This window comes from Myotis myotis, unplaced genomic scaffold (genome assembly GCF_014108235.1).
Source record: "Myotis myotis isolate mMyoMyo1 unplaced genomic scaffold, mMyoMyo1.p scaffold_m19_p_9, whole genome shotgun sequence".
NCBI classification, from domain to species: Eukaryota; Metazoa; Chordata; class Mammalia; order Chiroptera; family Vespertilionidae; genus Myotis; species Myotis myotis.
Window position 1 is genome coordinate 84,568,276 of NW_023416401.1, and position 16,436 is coordinate 84,584,711.

Sequence of the window (16,436 nt, forward strand, 5' to 3'; positions counted from 1 at the left end):
GGTCAAGGGCATGTACCTGGGTTGCGGGCATATCCCCAGTGGGAGATGTGCAGGAGGCAGCTGATCGATGTTTCTCTCTCATCAATGTTTCTAACTCTATCCCTCTCCCTTCCTCTCTGTAAAAAATCAATAAAATATATTAAAAAAAAAAAAAGATATCACCTGGCAACATTTTGATTCAATGAGATTAAATACTGTAATCCTCTACAGGGGTGGTATTTCTATTGCACTTCCTTCTGTGTTGCTTATTCCACGAATGTGTTTGGCACGTGGAAACTGTTGTGATCACTTTTCTTTGTGTGACATTTTGGGAAGGGGAATAAATGGAGTGGCTCAGTGGATGGCACAGTTTGCTACAATATAAAAATTTGAAATTCTTAAACGATTTAGCATTTCCCCTTCCAGCCACGTTATCTATCACAGGGAAGTGATATTCTGGGGGACTCAAGCCAATCAGAGGATGGGAGTGTAAATTTTTCCAAAACAAATGTATGTATAAATTATCGCTCTCTTCTCTCTTCTCCATAAATAGCGATACTAATAGATCCATAGCATGAGATACATGAAGGGATGCCATGTTCTACGACAGTTCCTCTTGTCTGGGGAAGGCGGGTGCAGACACCTGACCATTCAGGTGCACAGCTATCCTTCAGCGTTGTCCAGCGGCTCCTGACAGTAATGCTGAAAGTGTGTGCTGCTTGTCTAGAAGAGCCAGTGTGTGTGTGTGTGTGTGTGTGTGTGTGTGTGTGTGTGTGTGTGCCTGTGTAACAGAGAGAGTGAGAGACTTAAAATCTAAGGCATGATTGGATCTGACTGTATCCGGTAGGAATGCTTTGAACTGCAAGTGACCAAAATTTTTTACTTAATTTTCACAAAGTTTATATAAAACTGGGAACTTTCACATACAAGTTTAGATTACCACCTTCTTCTAAAGCTCTAGAGATCTTTTCTAAGAGGAAAAACAATGTCCTGGAGTCATAAAGCAGTTTTGTATAGAGGTTGCCTCCTTTAGACGCGATGTAAGCTCTCTGGTCTGCTCCAGTCACCACCATTCCCTATTGCCTCAGGTCCAACCCATTCCATTTTGTTACCTTTCTAGACCTTATATTAAGGTGGGCCTTTAATATAATGAGAGTCATGTAAGCTAATAATCCAGTGACTTATTAATTCAGGGTTTTTTAAAAATTTGTCCAAGATATAGTTAACAAGAGTAAAGAGCATAGGATTTTCCTTGAATGTTTTCTTTTTTCAGAATCATAATTACTTTATAATTTACTTTCATTGGTCTAAACACAGACAATATTCTTAAAAAAAAAAAAAGACAAAATATTCCCAACTTTCCTGCAGTTTTAGTTTTTGTTTGACATTCTTTTGTGACTTTTCTGAACCAAGCAACTTCTTGGGAGGTATATTAGAAGGTTTAATATTCACAATATAAATCACATCTCTTGTAAATCATAACCCACTATGCATTATGTGGTTCTGGAATTTCTGCTAACCACAACGGCCATCTCTGAGCTGACTACACATACCGTGTATGTTAGCCACAGAAATCCTCAGCAAAAATGTTCCAGGGCTAACAAATGTTGTGTTGTGTATCTTTGCCTGTTTCACTTCACAGTGCTCTATTTCTTTCATAAGAGAAGGGCAAATGTATATTTTCCCAACTTCTGTTAGTATTTCTAAGCCCATTGGAGGCTAGCACCCTGGGCAGCTGACCAGCGGACCCATCCCTCAACTCACTTCTGAGGGAGCATGGGAAGGCATGATGGCGGAGTCACTAGTCACAGATTGTGTGAATTTAAGGACTTGGCACTGGGAAATCTGTAATGCCGAATTTTAAGAAGTTTGCCATACTTTAATAAGTGTACTACAGACTATTTTTAATTGCCTGTTTTTATTGCACTCATGTATGTATATGATTCAGGAGTCAGTCAACTATGATGGGCCAATCTAGCCAGCTGCCTGCTTGTGTTAATAACATTTTATTGAAACATGACCATGCCCAATAATTTGCATATTGTTTATGGTTTCTTTTGCATACAACTGCAGAGTTGGGTAGTTGTCAAGGTGGCCAATATGGCCTGCAAAGCCGAAATATTTACTGTGGGGTCCTTTAAGAAAAAAAATTACCAACCTCTGATCTAATTCTCCAATATGGTAGAAAATGTTATTGGTTGTAAAATGCATTTTCTGGGAATGATGAGACACTGTGGCACTTCTAATGAACTGTTCTCCAGACACCTTCACACTGTAAGCTGCTTGGGGACCTCCATTGGATCTGACTGTATCTGGTAGGAATGCTTTGAACTGCAAGTGACAGAAACTTTTAACTGTGGCTTAAGCGATGGAGATTTGCATGATCTCACCAACAATGAGCCTGGATGCCTGAGAGTCTCACTTTGATATAGACCCAGTGTTGTGTGAGCCACCATGCCTGCTGTGCCTGTCTTTCCTGCACCACCAGGACCAGCCTGCTGACTCTGTGTCACCCATGGTTGCAGATTTGCTGCCCTGTCCAGGGGTCACATTTCACATCAACATTTCAAGCAGAGCAGAAGGGGCATGAGCATCAGGTGTTTTTCTACTTTATCTCAACCTCTTCATTTTACAGATGGGGAAAGCGAGGCACAAAAAATAGAAAGTTAGACATTATCTATACTAATGCAGAGCTAATATGCTAATGAGCGGGACACTGTAACGGGTAACGACCAAGTCATTAGCATATTAGCTGGGGCGTTGCTCCCGAGATGGGGCGGAAGCAGTGAGGCGCCCAGAGAAGGCGGAACCAGCCCAAGGTGACTAGAAGGACTGAGGTCAGGGCTTGAAGCGGCCAGAGAAGGCCAGAGGGTTTGGGGGCTGGGCCAGGAACACTGGAGCTCTGTGTGGACGGGTTCAGGTGTCAAGGCAGGGCTGCAGGTGGGTGGGCAGCACCATGCGTTATTGCGTACTGGGCTCCTAGCAGTAAATAAGTAGGGCTTCTGATCATCCAACATCCATACCCCACCCTTCTGGTAATAACTCCTTCATATATTTTGTATTATGTTCCTCCTTACATATAACAAAACTCATACTGAACAGTTCTGGGTTGCAAAAGAGGATTTATTTTTCACACCTGCATGTAGTCTTTGCCCACAAATTAAACAAAAACAAACACAAGTGCTCATCAACTTATTCATTTTCTTTTGAAGAGGCAACTCTCTCAAACAGTGAGGCGGTGGAGCCCAGTGACTCAAAGAGAGAGTTGCTGTCCCATCTCCCTTACCTCAGCGATGGGTCAGAGATGGGCTCCAGCCCCAGGTAGCACAGCCTGGATGTGTGCAAAGTTTGCAGGGGCTTCCAGGAAAAGGAGCACAGACCTGGGGTCATGGGTGGTCAATGTGGGAAGAGCCAGGCTGAGAGGGGAGCCCACGTAGGGGAAACTGGGGAGGTGTGAAGAGAGCTCGGTGAGGTCATTGATGAGCACCTGGGGTAGCCGCCCTGACCTGGGCTTTTTATCTCAATGACCCTTTCTATTTAAAGCAATAGAAACACCCAACCCCAATGGTTCAGAGCCATCCACGGATGGTTTTTGGACTCTTTGAAGGGTAAGTCTAGAAGTAGGGAAACTTTGCTCAAGAGTGGATAGAGAGTATTATCAAGAGCCTAAATTTGGGTGTTATTTTTTGTTTTGTTTTGTTTTTGTTTTTGTTTTATTTCATTTCTGTACTTCATTCTAAGTCATTGCCTTTCATGGTGATAAGATGGCTGTAGCGACAGTTCCCCTCTCCTGGCTCAGTAAATGAAAGGGCTCAAGCAGGATTTTTGAGATTCAGCTTCATTGGACCCTTTTCCCACCCAAGAACCAACCACCGTGATCAGGAAGGAAGGAAACGTGCTGATTGGCTTTCGCTCTGGTGCTTCTGGAAGAGGGGGAGCCTGCTGCCTGGGAAGTATCCATATCAAATAGGGAAGAGCTAGATACTTGAGTGGAACCCCGAGTTATGTCTGAAAGGACACACGGAGTGAACACTGGGAGGAAAAACAACCAGTAACTCCTGGACTACTGACTTATGGGAACTGACATTTTCCTTTGTCCTTAGGCCAGTTTGACTTAATTATCTATCCTTGCAACTAAAGGGTAGTTACTGTTGGAAATGGAAAGTGACCATCTTTCAACCACACCACCTGGCAACACACTCCCACTTTCCTTCCTCATTTTTCTCCAGTCACCTTTCACATCCCAATACGCTAGATTATTATTTATTTTCTATTTTGTCTTGCTCCGCTCATTAGAGAATACACTCCAGTGTCACTAACAGTGCCTGGTCCATAATATGTGCTCAGAAAACTTTTGTTGAATGAATGAATGAATGAATGAATGAATGAATGAATATATGAATAAATAGCATCTTCCTATTAGAAGAGAAATGGTCCTCAGAGGTCAGCTGGCCCAGTCTCCACAAAAAGCACTGAAATCCCAGGCTCCTGATACCAAGTCCAGTGTGGGCTCTGCTCCTTCCTCCTGCACTGTGGCAACAGAAATCCCCAGGCTTCCACCACCAGCTTCTGCCTCTGTCAGTGATGTTGCTCCTTTTCTCCACTTCACCTGTTTCCTTCAAGTCCTTGAGTGTTTACTCTTCTTGATAAGAATCTTTCCTGTGTATTTGAATTCCAGTTCTTTTACCTTGCAACTGAGTGAGGAAGATATCATGACCCTTGGCTGTATTTCTTTACCCACTAAGGGACTCGGGCTTTCTCTTGGCCCTGCTTCTTCATCCTCTGTCTCCAGTCCCCTCTTCACCAGGTCTTCTGGAGGTCTCTCTCCTCATTCCAGAGACCCATAATGTGGGCCATAGCACACCCTCTTCTTATTCCAGATTGGAGCTGGCACCAATCTCGGGGCTGACTGGTTGTGAGAGGCTCACCTGAGCAGTGGGAAAGTCTGGGTTTCAGATATTCAGTGAAGACATCTCCAGGGCCCTTGGCTGTTTCAATGGGCTGTGCTGGAGACTGAGGAGACACTGTGCCTCTCCGGCGTAGAGGGCACCCAGGTGTGCTCTGCTCAGTTGGACTAATCCCAGACCTCCTGGTGAATTCTCCGCGGGGGCTGCTCCCAGTGCTGACGCTCTCCCGCACCCCAGCGGGACTGCTGAGCGTCTCAGCAGTGGGGGTGACATCAGGGCTTGATGATCCTGCTGAAAATGTGTCTGAGATCCTGATCGTCTAGGGAATTCAGAGCTGTGTTGTGCCACAAGGAACAACATGGCCAGGATTTTTAATTTAAACAAGTAGCTATCCAAACCATTACGCTCCATGAATGCAACCGCCAACGGTTAATTCAAAACTCTGATGATGGGAAATTTGAAGTAACATCAGTATGCTAAAAGTGCATTTAACATTTTTTATTCTTTTTCTTTCTTTTTTAAAATTGTATTTATTTATTGTTGACAGTATTACAGATGTCCCCCTTCCTGTCTCCTCACACCCCCCCCCCCACAGCCCCTCTCCACCCAGCCCCTGCCCCTCCCCAGGCCTTCACCACATTATTGCCTGTGTCCATGGGTTATGCATATATGGTCTTGGGTTAATTTTGAAATTTGAAAACTCACTCTGCTACTTACTTATTACTAAAACCAGTGATTCTCAAATGAGGTCCCGGATCAGCAGCAACAATGTCACCATGGAACTTGTTAAAATGAAAATCTTGGGTCCCCACCCCAGACCTACTGAACAGAGACTACGGGAAGGGACTCAGCAGCCTCCACGTGACTCTGATGCCCATCGCAGTTTGAGAACCACTGGCTTAAACTCTGCAATCTGTGCTTGCATATATGTAAAATGGGAGTTAGAGTCCTGGCCTCTTAAAGTTACCGTGAGGATTAAATTCAATAGGTTTTGCATGGAAAGCATTGGGCGTGAGTCTGGCACCCAGCGTGCACTCCATAGATGACAGCTACAGCTCATGTTATTACTGTTATTGGATTTCTCTTCTGGGTGGCCAGCAGATCAGTCTATGCCTCTGCATGCCTACCTGTGAAATAATTGTAAAGAGGGAAGATATCTTAACATTAATCATTACAACAATAGCTAATTTATTGAGTTCTGTGCCAGGCACTTGGCTAATCACTTCATGAACATTGCATTCAATCCTTATTTTTAAAAAATGCTAAGTGAATGGTGCTATTATTAACCACCTTTCACAGGTGAGATGAGAAAACACTTGAGGAACTTGCCCAGAATAATACAGGTAGTGAGTGGAAGAGCCAGGAAAAGACTTCAGAGCCGCCAAAGCCCTATTAGCTAAGCACAGCACCAAGCCGCCACTCCAACGTGGCTTGCAAAAGTGACTTGAGGTGGCTGTTTTCATCTCTATGGTGTTATTTCAAACATCAGACATTCACATGTACATAGCATCCTAGCTGTTGATGAATTATAGAAGAAGTCTCTTGATCGAGTTTTTGCTTGAAATCAGTTTTGTGTTTTTTTTGTGTGTGTGTGTTTGTTTTTTTCTCTAAAACCCTTTTTCTTTTTTATGGTTTACACATCAAAATGAAGACTGGCATTAAGAATGCCAAGCCATCCCTGCCCATCCTATGTGACTCAATGGTTGAGCATCAAATCCATCGACCAAGAGGTCATGGATTGGATTCCCGGTCAGAGCACAAGCCCAGGTTATGGGCTTGATCCCCAGTAGGGAGCGGGTAGGAGGCACCTGATAGATGTTTCTCTCATTGGTGTGTCTTTCTTTTTTTTTTTTTTTTTAAATTGTTTTATTGCTTTTGTTTTGTTTTTAAAGATAGCAGGGTCAAAAGAAACCCTGTAGCTGTCCTCCATGAAGTAACCCTGTAGCTGTCCTCCAGGATTCTCTATTTCTCCCAGGGCACATTGGCCCTGCAGCCATGATGGGGGATGAATTGCTAATGAGAGGAGTAAAGACATCCCAGCTTCCATGACCAGTTATTCCTTCTGGGTCTCAGTGTGGGGCACAGGTTACTTGAGCCCAAAAGCGTACATTCAAGTGTTCATTAGGTAAGAAAGTCAACTAGAAAAAAAAGTTGAAATTGCTTCCTTTACCTGCAGAAGGTAACTCTTCAGGCGAGGATTAGAAAGAGGAAATGTGGAAACGTGACCTGTAATTAGCATTAAGTATGTGTTAGCAGTTGCACTTATTAACAGGGGTTTGGGGCCCAATAAAGAATGCCAAATTTACATCACTTCTCAAGGCAATGAAAAATTATGGCGCATAAAATATCAGTGACATCCCATAATACAATTTATAGGTGGGCAACTGTGTACATACAGCAAAGGAATTTCAGAATAGGCTGCTGACTTTGTAAAATAAATATATTTAAAACCCCATCAAAGTGATGTTCCAGGGGAAAGTATGTGTTCGTTCAGCGCATTGTTTGCTTTATCAGGAGAAGTTTTAAGGGCACAAGTAGCCTGGAACAAAACCCTGCGGGTTTCTTCTTACGTGACTGAGGCTAATATGCGTGTCCATTTGAGAGTTTCTGCCTAAACCTTTGAAGCTGGACCCCAGAGATATCACAAGACGCTCGGTTTAATGTAAACCTCCCCTGTGTCCCTAAAATGACAATATCAACAATAGCACCACTGAGTAAACACTGGCTTTGGCTTCTGCCTTTTATTTTATTTTTATTTCCCCTCTTTTAGCTCCACCCCAGCCAGCTCTTGAAAGCCCTTCTGTTCTGTCGGCCATAATGACATCTGCTGGCGGAGACAGGAAGTCATAAATCTGGAGGTCCCCGCCCAACCAAACCTTGTTAATGTTGCCATTTATCACAGGGGCTGGGTGCCATCTCTGGAGGCGGGACGCACAGCCCGTTTCTCCGGACCCCTCTCCCCAGAGAGCGACCATTTTAAAAACAGCCACTTTTTCATCTCGCGTTTGCAGACCTGCGAGTCAGGCAGATGCAAACCCGCCGTCACCGTGCAGCTCTTGGACAGAAGCCACGATTCCAGCAACAATGGGCTCGACTCACCGCTCGGCCTGAAGCGAGGCCGCCTGCCCGCTCGTCCACGTTGTCACCGGCCCCTTGGGCCCCTCGCTGCTTCTGGACAGAATCATCTCCTCCTTCTCTCCTCCTTCAGAGCCCCTCTGCCTCCGGATGGGGCCCGAAGGGCAGTTGAAAGGGGATTATTTGCACTCCAAGGTGCTTCTGCGCTGAACTGATTCAGGAAGGCGTTTGGGTTTGGGGTCAGCAGTTCAAGGTTGGGGCCTCTCCCTGTGGGTTCAGTACGCCCTTGGGTCAGAGCGGCGGCGGCAGCGTCTATTTGTCTATTTGAACTTGTGAGAGATGCTGCTCAGGCTCCACTTAGACCGACCTGATCAGAATCCCCACCTGAGACCAGACCCCCAGAGGATTCCTCAGGGCAGGTCCCCAGGCCGTGCGAGCCCCTCCCCTTTCCCAACCTCAGCCCTCCTGGCATCCGGGAGCATCCTGTTTGCTGGGGAGTCCCGTGCTCAATGTTAGCAGCACGCCTGGCCTCTACCATTCCTGCCAGTAGCACACTCTGAGCTGTGACCATAAAAAGTGTCTCCAGCCCAGCCGGCATAGCTCAGGGGTTGAGCATCGACCTATGAACCAGGGGTCACAGTTCAATTCCAGGTCAGGGCACATGCCCAGGTTGCGGGCTCGATCCCCAGTGGGAGCCGTGCAGGAGGCAGCCAATCAATGACTCTCTCATCATTGATGTTTCTATCTCTCCTTGGCCCTCTCCCTTCCTCTCTGAAATCAATAAAAATATATTTGAAAAATAAATTTTAAAAAAAAGTGTCTCCTGACACATTGTTAAGTGTCCCTGGGAAGAAATAGAACCCATGTTGTAACCGGGCAACACAAAGCATTGTCTGTGGACTGGCCACTTTGGTGTCCTCCAGGAGCCGGTTAGAAACAGTCCCAGACCACTCCCCAGACCTACTAAATCGGGGTCTCTGGAGGTGGGGCCCCAGAACCTGTATTAACTCTAGGAGACAACCCACAGGCTGAGTGTAAGGACTGCAGCGCTGCGGAGTACAAACAGGGAAATGCAAAGCTATAACTAGACAGACTGTGATGAAAAAGTCACTGTGGCCGCAGCATTACTGAGATGGAGCGATGCCCGGTGCTGAGTGTCAGCGCTGCAGCCACACAGGAGGCTCTGAATCTGGCCTCCTCCTTTGCTGCCTCCATAACCTTGGATAGCTTACCTAACCCCCCTGTGCCTCAGTCTCCCAATATGTAAAATGGGCACCTACAGCAAAGCACTTTACCTCCCTGAGTGTAAGTTTACACTTGTTTGGCACCAAGTGCTTCATAAATATTAGCTGCTGTTATCATCACCACTATAAGTTCCCTGTCTTTCCCTACACGTTCAATCCCCTGAGAGCAGGTAGGTGCTCTATTTCCTGCTGCTTCTTCCCAGCACGCAGCCCGGCGCCTGGTTGGAGCAGTGCTTGGTGGACATTAGTAAGAAGAGGGTCCGCCTCCAGAGAGAAGTGGGGCCTGCAGGGGCTCGAGGTCACCAAGGGCTTGGCTTTGTGCTCTGCTGCCTTCGTGACTCCTTCTCAGGCTCTGAGCTTCCCTGACCAGCAGCTTCTGAAACTCGGCACCCTTGCAAATGTAGGGGCTGAGCTGATGTCAGGTGTATCCCCCGGTATGGATCCGAAAAAGCTGGAAGCACTCTGTGAATCATAGTCAATCAACTCCTAAAAGAATGAAAAAGCTAAAAATGGGGGCCTGCTTCCTATGCGTCCGATGTCGTGCTGTTTTACTCAGCTCATGCAATCCTCTCTGTGACTCCCCCGTGGAATCAAGACGTCAGCATCCCCATTTCACAGACGGGAAAACTGAGGCCGTGAGGCTCCACAACATGCCCGGGGCCATATTCTTGGTAAGTAGTGAAAGTCCTTTTTAAATTCAGGCCTGTCTGATTCCAAACCTGTGCCTACCTTTCTTCCCTGCTCCTCCTGGTCTGCATACAGTGAACTTGTGACCCGGCTTGTCTGGGAAAAGCCCAATTTCAAACATTCTGCACCCACCTCGCGCTTACGGACACATTCGTCAGTATCGCATCACATGTCTTTCGCTTTGTTTAAAAGCTCGAGCGATGATGATGATAACCCTGCTCTACACCCCGACGGAGGTGTGACGGGGCGGAGGAGAGACCCCTGAGCTTGAGTGAGTACACTGGTGGGGAGAGAGGAGACTGACGAAATCAGTGAATGAAAGACTTGTAAGCAGGCGCTAAATACATGATGACAAACCCGTAAACTAAAACAGACAGAGCAGCTAGACGAGGCACGGCGTGGGTGCCCCCGTGGATTCAGTAACCGCCTATTGAATACACGGGGGCATTCCATGGGCGGTCACTGGAGGTGCGCGGTGCGCCTGGCACTGCTGAGAGGTGGACACACTGCAGCGAACAACAGCCCTGGCCCTGGCCCTGGTGAAGCCCACAGTGTGTGTCTGTGTGTGTGTGGTGGGGGGGGGGGGGTTCAGTCCAGCCGACTGCCTGGGGTCCTGCCCACTTTCCACATCCCAATTTAACAGTCAGCACCCTGGCTCCTGGCCTGCAGGAGGAGCGAGCCCACAAGCCATGACTGGCAGGAGGCGATGGATAGATGCCCCACTCTCACCCCGAATGGAGTATCTGGGACGTGCACAGTCTTCGCTTACTCCCAGTGCTCCCCACAGTGGTAACTGGCTTGCCAGCAGCCGGGATTGGCGGCCCCTCTTCCCTTATTCACGTTCCTCCTTCCCTACCGGAGGCTTAGGACCTCTCCGGAATGGACCACTTGCTCCCAAACCTCTATCTCGGGGACCGAAAGCAAAACACACCAAAGAGGAGTCGCAGCGGCCGGGGCTGTCCCAAACGTTCAGCCTGTGGTTCCTCCGCCGCATCGGCCTTCCCAGCAACAGTTAAGGAGCAAAGACAAGTAGCACTGATGGGTGAGAACAGCATTCAGGACACGTCACTTTGACATAATCCCAGCAAGCAGGGGTAGAATCTCATGAAATTTTCAGGACAATAGGACGCCTAATGCCTAATCATAATAGATAAGACATGCTCCGGATAAGACAGAAAGGTGTTCTCAGAGCGAATTATATCATCCTCCATTTGCTTCTGAAAGTTGAGGGGCACCTTTGGGCGCACAGTTCTAATGAGTCCAGGAAGGCGAGCTTGACGCACAGTCAAGGTGGCATAAAATATACCGGGGCCTGGAACTTAAAGGCTGCTCGTCACATGGTTTCCAGGCTGTTCCAGTCCTTACATTCACTTAATGTCTTCCTGCCGTTAATGAACTTGAGCAATGGATTACTGGCCCAGCGACTTGGTCTGGATCCTTCAGCAGCAGCAAAACACTGGCCCCGACTGCAAGTAATCAACTCCAAGGGAGAAATGTGATATTTAGGGTGTCCCAAAATTCACGCAAGAAGTAATTTTGATAGAAAACACAGGTTTATAATTAAAAATTGTAAATTTTTTATTGATTCATAAAGTATACAGTATAGGGTTATGTATGGAATAACACATCGGGTAAATGGCCTCCATGGCTTTGCTGGCACATACACAAAGCCGTGGTCTTCATTTACCTTCATTGTCCCTGCTCCTGGGCCATAATTGGTACTTGGTAATGCTTATCAAATTGAAGGGATTAAAATCAAAGGGCAACAGATATTAGAATCTGATTCAATAAACCAAGTAAAATTAGGCTTTTATTTTGTTGTTGTTATTAATGCTCACGCAAAATTCAAATCTTGCGTGAATTTTGGGACACCCTATATGTTAAACCGAGCAGCTCCCGCAGCCCAGCCTGCCCACGGAACAACCATCCAGTTTAAAATATACATAGCGCTTAATTGCTGCTGGAAATTCTACACCTAGCCAAATCCAAATCTTTTTGAAAAAGAGAGCCCCACAACTTCTGGAGGATTTATTCTTAGAAGCAAGCTTGCCCATGCCCTGACGTCCCCAACTGGACTGTCATTCTCCTGAACTCTTCTCAGAGAGCAAGTTCCCACCAAGGAGAATAACACATTTCTCCTCTGTTGGTTGAGCAAACTCACCCTAGTGGACAAGGTGTTTGGGGGATGTAAAGAAATAAATTAGCGTTTATCAATGGTAGAGAGAATAAAATGTATACTCGGTATTTGTCACCCATGATCTAGCCCCAGCCTCCCCCTTGCTCTGGGACCTGACAGATCTCAGTTTAAATGTTGTCTTCTCATAAAGCTTTTCCATGAACTCCCTGAAGTTGGCCCTGCCTCCACCCCTCCTCTTGTCCCAACACCCACCTTACTTGCTTCCTATCAGTCTCCATGATCGATCTGGGATTTCCTCTTGTGGAGTTCTTCCCACCAGCATGATGGTGCCAGGTACCACAAGAGGGAGGAAATAACCAGAGACTCAGAGACTGCCACCTTCAAGTTTTCACAGAATGGTTCCTGGGAAGAAGGGTGTCCTCAGTGAGTGAAATGACATAAGGGAAGGCAGTGAATTATTTCCCTAAGGACAAAATTGTTTGGGACACTGACTGTCATTTGGGGTTGGGGGGGCTTTAAAAACATTGCTGGCTGGGTTCTGCCCCCACAGACTGCTGTAATGAGCTTGGGTAAGACCTGGGTACCAGGATGTTTAAATCACCTCAGTTGATTATGATACTCAGCAAAGTTTGAGGACACTGCTTTTTAAAACTAAAGCATGATGTGCATATACGATAGATGTACACAAATCATGCCCATGAAGCTCAATTCATCTTCACAGATGGAACGCACTACCATCACCAGCACCCCACTTAAGAGCAATACCAGGCCCACAGTAGCCTCCTGGGCACACTTTCAAAGTAACTGTCACCCATTACCTAAGCATAGATTCATTCTACCTGTTGGTACACTCATATATTTGGAATCATACTCTACATCGAGTCTCTGTTTTGAGACGATATGGACAGGAGAAGGTTGAATCACATGGGATCCACCCAGGAAGCCTTCCTTAAAGAGGCGGTATTTAAGGTTGGATTTGAAGGAGGCAGAAGACAAGAGAGAGGAAAGGGAGGAAAGGGAGGGATGGGGAGACAAAGGAAGAGAGGCACACCCTGGATGCTGTTTTCCCACCCCTAAGGAAGCCTTACATTTTTGAAGTGCATCTTTCCTTGCCAGCGTGCTGAGCTTGGCCTTCCATCATGCCACAGGTTTTCACTGAGAACCAAGGCGGTAAGTCCTCACTTTAAGGTTATTGATAGGTTCTTAGAAGCTGCGACTTTAAGCGAGCCTTGTGTAAAGAAACCTGTTTTCCCATAGGCTAATTGATAAAACAAGAGTTAAGGTCCTGTGGCATATTTCTGATCAAAAAACATCACAAATTTTCTAAAGACCCCAACATTTTTTTATGTGAGCTATACATACATGTTTTAAAAGATTAATAAAAACAAATAAAATTATTATGTTCCAACCCAATGATTCCAGTTCTGTATGGAGGGAGCTTCTTCCTGCGGGTCAGGACGCTGGGAGGAGCCCTGGACCAGCCACCTTCCACCCTCCATCCAGATGCAGGCGCAGGCACAGGCTCTCGCATCCAGCCGTCCACACTCAGGGTGGGGTCCACACTCAGGGTGGGGTCCACACTCAGGCTGGGGACAACCTAGACAGTGTTGGCCTCTGAGCACATCTTTGGGAGGCCCAGAGAAAACCCACACATACCTGGAAGAAATGCAAACTCCACACAGACCTGGGAGAACATGAAAACTCCACACAGACATAGGGAGAACATGCAAACTCCACACAGACATAGGGAGAACATGCAAACTCCACAGAGACCTGGGGAGAACATGCAAACTCCACACAGACATAGGGAGAACATGCAAACTCCACACAGACATAGGGAGAACATGCAAACTCCACAGAGACCTGGGGAGAACATGCAAACTCCACACAGACATAGGGAGAACATGCAAACTCCACAGAGACCTGAGGAGAACATGCAAACTCTACACAGACCTGGGAGAACATGCAAACTCCACACAGACATAGGGAGAACATGCAAACTTCCACAGAGACTGTGGCCCTGGCCAGAATCCTTTTCCTTTTCTTCCTCATTTATGTCATAACAAAACAACATTGGACAAAACGCTGTTATTCCAGAGCCTGCCATACTGTGCTGGACTCGGGGATACAGAGGTAAATAGCAGTCACATTTTAAATAGGAGAGACAGATAATAAACAGGCAAATATGGGGTGTCCAAAAAATTGTGTACCTACTTTTTTCTGATAGCTCCATTGATGTTTCCTTCTTTTTTTCTTCCCCAGATTTAACCCATTGGAATTGATCATTATTCAAAGTGCGTATACATTTTTGAGACACTCCGTACATGCAAAAGCTACTTCCAGGTGGTATGCCTGCCCTGAAGGATGAGAGGAAGACTGGGACAGAGAGCATAGGCAAAAGGAGATGGCATTTGAGTTTAGAGGGGGAAGAGCATAACTGGGGGGAGGAATCTGGCTGGAGGGAAAAGAAAATTTAAAGCTGTGAAACATATTCTATTGGAGGCATTCTGGTGACTGAGACAACCTCCCTTCACTCCAGCATGTCACTGGCTACCCTACGTCCAGTGATAAGGGCAGTGGCTAGCACAAGGTAGACATTGGCAAATATTTGTTTTAGTTGCACTGGGTTGGAACTCAGTGGCAAGGTAGGAAAACTAACCAAAAAAGTCAGTATGATGCCCTACCCGGTTTGGCTCAGTGGCTAGAGCGTCAGCCCTTGGACTGAAGGGTCCTGGGTTGGATTGCAGTCAAGGGCATGGCCGTTGGTTGCAGGCTCAATCCCCAGCCCTGGACAGGACGCATACGAGAGGCAACCCATCCATGTGTCTCTCTCACATCGATGTTTCTCTCTCGGTATGTCTCTCCCCCTCCCTTCTACTCTCTCTAAAAAATAAATGGAAAAATATCTTTGGGTGAGGATTAACAAAACAAAATCAGCCTGATAAGTATGTGCTTTAATTGAGGCCGTCAGATGGCTTCTCAGCCACACTTGTGAGTGAATCCAACAACAGCTGCCCTGGCAGTTAGTTCCTTGCATGTGAGAACTACTCGCTCTATTCACTTGTTGCAAAATTCAACTTTTGCACAAGTAAGGCTCCTGTGCCTGGCTCCTTATCAGAATCAGCTGGGAACTTCTAAAATTTCAGATTTGCTGGCCACACCCTGGGATCTAATTTAGTAATTCTGGGGTGGGGCCTGTGCCTCTTTATTAAAAAGTAAAAATCCCCAGGTGATTCTGATGCTGAGATAGTGTGGAGATACTGTTCTTTCTGGAAGATCCAGTGGAGTCATCCCAATCCATTCACGCTGTACACAGCCCACAGTTTGAGTGTTGGTTCTAGGATGTGACGTTCCCTGAAAACGCAAGCATAGCATCATTCCAAGCCACCAACTCTTGGAAGAAGTGTCCAAAAGTGCTAGCGTCTGTGGTTGAGAAACACATTCTGCAAATTCCAGCGGTGCCTGTTTCTATCATCTTTCTCACATTTTGCCATCTCCACACCCCACATTATTTATTCTCTATCATCCCTTCACTATATCTAGTCTTTAAACCTTTACATTATATCAAACTTTAGGTTGCTCACATAAATGGAGATCAGTATCTTTCACCAAGATAGAGGTAACCTTTAAGTGAATTCAATAAAAACAAACCATTTTTTTTTTTTTAAGTCTAGCCAGGTACTCTTGTCCCTTCCCAGATTCTAAGCCTGCGACCTATGGTTTATTGGTTGAAAAGTAAAAGGTAGCAATTGCTTGGCATAGAAGACACACTAGCCCCAAAAGGACTTTCTCAGCTTGAAGGGGAATAACTTTTACTGTGTGGTTCAGTGTGTTACAATGTCATATCTTACCACTGAACAACACCTGGGCACCAGGGTGTTCAGCATCCTACTGGAGTAGCCCACATCTTTGTTGATAACCAAGCTAAATATTCTACAATTGTAGCAGCAGGAAAATAATGCAAATGAATAAAAACACTCCGGGAGACTGGGTCCAAGAATGTGTTGGTAGCCAGCTGAAGGATATGTTTAGCACAGGTATTGTAAGCCCCCTACCCCATTACATAACCACCTACTGAGAAAGAGGAGAGGTTGGTGTAAACATTTGGAGAAGAATCCTGGGGAGAGGCCAGGAGAGGCTCTAGCCCAGAATCAACTATTCCTGTCCATTCCGTCTAGATTCTGTCTGAGCCTGGGTCCAGCCCCCGACTTCCCTCTTTCCTGGTTCTCAGCCCTTTGGCTATCATTTCAACAGAAGCTTTTTGAAGGCAAGGACCCTATCTTACGCATTTCAGCACCACCTGTGTTTGGGGCAATGCCTGGTGCCTAAGCAATATGGTAGATGTTTGTTAAATGATTGAATGTAATGTGAACACCAAACCCCCAGGCACGGCTTCCCTAGCACCAG

The 16,436-nt window shown here is 46.3% G+C and overlaps 1 non-coding gene across 1 annotated transcript; it reads right to left on the minus strand.

The window, feature by feature from the left end:
• Positions 1-3,041: 3,041 nt before the first annotated feature.
• On the minus strand, positions 3,042-3,164 carry LOC118663909. The gene has a single exon (XR_004970205.1). It is a non-coding gene; the product is annotated as a small nucleolar RNA SNORA40 (small nucleolar RNA).
• Positions 3,165-16,436: the final 13,272 nt, after the last annotated feature.